This window comes from Vidua chalybeata, chromosome Z (assembly GCF_026979565.1).
Source record: "Vidua chalybeata isolate OUT-0048 chromosome Z, bVidCha1 merged haplotype, whole genome shotgun sequence".
In the NCBI taxonomy this organism is placed as follows: Eukaryota; Metazoa; Chordata; class Aves; order Passeriformes; family Viduidae; genus Vidua; species Vidua chalybeata.
Window position 1 is genome coordinate 11,126,661 of NC_071570.1, and position 3,615 is coordinate 11,130,275.

The following is a 3,615-nucleotide window of genomic DNA, read 5'->3' on the forward strand; positions in this document are numbered from 1 at the left end:
TTCATATGTGAAATGTCAATTGTTGCTTTTAAGACCATGCATCTGTCCCTTCATTTGATAGATGGAGAATGTAACACTCTGAAATATTTAACCCTAATAAATCATGGTTCACTGAGATGTAGATGCCTGGGAAAAGAGTTTAGTTACACAGTTGTGCTCTGCAAAAGTATTTCCTCAATATTTTAGGTTTCTGTATAGACTGACTGTAATATAATGAATTTAGATGATTTAATGAATAGTAGAGGTTTTAAATTTTTACACAACACAGCCCAATGCAGACTAAGGAATACGGGACATACACAATGCCGCCACATCCCACACCACTAGTGAAGCCCAGCTGGTGGGAGCTACAGATCCTAGCTGCCATGTTAGAAGTCACCTGTTAACTTGTTACCATGTATGTATTGATAAACAGGTCTGTGGGACAGCAGTAAGAGCTGCCTGATTAACCCACATTAACTTAGTCAACCCATATTAGATAACTTGACACACTATCAGCATTGGTAGAATGATTTTAAGTTCTGGCACTGTTTCTGGTACCTGATCCGGCTTGTCCAGAGGTGGATTGATACCTCTGTTTCACAGAGTAGCTTGGTGCACTTTCACAGCTTTCAGTCATTATGAGAGACAAGCAAGTTCTTTCTTCTAGCACCTTTTCCCTCTAAGACCCAGTATTTATTCCTTAAAGACCAGTACTTTCAGAATTTAGCCATTTTCCTCTTCCACGTTTGTCATTAGCCAAAAAATAGGTTTTGTTCCCTTCCTAATGCTTCATTAGGAAATGTGGCTTTTCTTCCAACAATATGAAAACATTTCAGGCGCTGGTGTAATCAAATCACTTCCTTTTTAAGGTGACTCCCTCATTGCCACCAAATGATTAGGGTACTGTACTGTAAGGTGGGTTGTTTTGAGCATGCTACAAAGCTCTTCCCTGAATCACTTAACATTTTAGTCCCTTTTTATAAGACTGTTTCATTACCACTCTGGTAATTCATATTGCTTCAAAGCAAAGAAGATTTGAATTGTCAGTGAAGCAAGAAGAGAACAATAGAAGGGCTTGGAGTTTTAAAATATTTAGAAAATCTGTTCTTCTTAAATCAAAACAAAAATTTGAAGTGCTATTTTTTCCCTCTATCACCTTTTAAATCCACTTCTGTGCATTCCAAGGCCAAACAAAATATATTATGGAATTTGAACATGTAAATAATGTTTGGAAAGCCTGAGGAATTCACAAAATCATGAAAAAGCAATATGACCTTGGAGCACTAATTCAGAAATCAAGGTGTTAGCAGTCATGTCCCCAAATTTAAGAGCAGAGTTTGCCAAACACCAGAGAAAAGCTGCTAAGCCCATGATCTTTGGTTTATTTTTATTCTTAAGCAGTTTTAAAAGTAACATCAACTGTGAATATGAAGGATCACAGCATAGTTACATTAAAGCTGTGCTTAAGAAAACAATCACCAGATAGCGCCACAACTTAATATTAGGCTTTAGTAAAAGAGTCGATTTCTGTAAAACTGTCAGTTAAGACGTTTCCCCATCTCCTGCCTATGCCTGGTGCTTACTGAAGCTCTAGTCCAACTCCATCATGAAACAGTTTGGGGGTTTATATGATTTTGGCTGAAATTAGAGCTTGAACTGAGCTCAAGGAAACACTTTCCAGTCTCTCATTCATTGCTAAGTTATGGCACAAACGGGGAGATGCAAAACAGGGAGTCAGAGTTGGCACATTTTAAAAATTAAAGCCATAGCCCTGGAATAAGCTTTTGTTTGCTTCTTACATAGTTTAGATCCTTCTTACTATTCCTCTCATAAAGCAAATCAGAATGAGGAAAAGCCATAGAGAGCTGGGAATAAAATGTGCCAGGAAGTGACTTCCATCCCAGTTCCTCATTGTGTATGCATGGTTATGTGGTCACTTAATAAGTCCCTTAATAATGGAATAAGTCCCTATCAAGCTAGAACACCCTAAAATCATCTCTTAAAAATAATGAAAGGGAACTTATTTTTTACTGAACATGTCTATTCCAGCTCAAAGCCAGGAGGAATTCTGAAAATATTTTCCAGAATTAAGCTACTTTCCTTTGAGCTTTATAATTCCACCTCCAGTGTTTAATTATTTCAGGCTCAGTTTCCACAGTGCTAGATCCAGGACTTTGGGCCATGTAATCTTCATTTATTTGAATACTAACAACATGTTCTGATACAAAATCCACCAGAGTAATGTAGGGGTAATCTACTTAAGAGTTTTGTAAGTTACCACACAAAAAACAATACATATTCAGGAAATAAATATAATCTAGAGTTAATGAGGAAAAATAAAGAGTGTGAAAGCATGAAAATTTAAATCTAAATGTCAAGTAGAAGTCTTAGCAGAAGCTGGAGCAGACTCCATGATAAAAGTGGTTCTGGCAATTTCAAAACAAAAATATTAATCTTTTCTCTACCTTCTAGGTCACAAGAGAAATTAAAAGGATGCAAAAAACAAAACAAAACAAAAAATCCCAAACCACTGCAATATCTGTGAGACTTGGAAATAAGTCACGACATTATAAAAAGGACTAGAGAAACATCACTGTGGGACTGGAAAAGTCATAAACTAAAACCTGATAAAATCAGCTGAGTTTTACAAAATCATTATGCCTAGAGAGAATGCTTAAGTGCTCTTCAGACAATTTTCCACCAATATGCAGTTTAAGAGCAGTGCATTATTCCACTAAACAGTTTAAACTTAACTCAAATGTTTATAAAATATCTTCTTGAATACACACTTCATGTCTTTTGATTTTGCTTTTTTTTCTATACAGATTTTCACATTGCTTTTGAGTGTAACAGCAAGAGATTTTGAGTTATACCAACCTGATTTTATTAGCTTTGCAATTAAAATGTGGTAGATACTTGCTTATCTCCCTAGCTTTTTTATTTTGCCACTCCTTTGCTTCATCCTGACATTAAGTAGCAAGAAAATGCATGTCACTTTCTCATTACAAATGCATGATACAGAACATTTTGGAAAAGCTTGCAACAGTGACAAAAATTAAAAGTAGTAAAACTTTACTATTCTCTGAAGCAAACACTAAACACTCACCACCCAGCTCCCTTTAAATAGAATTTATGGTAAGTATGCTCTGTGTTAGCACAAGAGTGACAGATGCTCCATTTTAGTCATATTAATGATCCTCCTAGTGTATGGATAAGGGCTGACAGCTGTGAAAAATGACTCTGTCAGTAACTTAACAGACTTCTTAGCAGTTTACCCCAACTGAGACAGCTTAAATATAATTCTTCACTCAGGAATCCTTTTTGCTCAATGTCTTCCTTTAACCAAGGATCTCCTCTCTGTAGGTCTCTAATTAAGGAGCAAAGAAGCATGACACACCCACTGCAACCAGATTTTGATTTTGAACAATTGTCACAGGTCAGGTAAAAGAGAGATGGTCCTACAGACCAATGCAGCATCACCCAGCAGGCTGTCTTCAGCATGACACCCACAGGTTTGGTGCTTCCTATTACACAGCCGCTTCACATCTGTGCAGCTATGCCTCTTTGGGCTTCTAGACACATTCATTGGAGAGGAAACTGATGTATTGCCCAGTTCTGAGGCGCCTGAAGTGG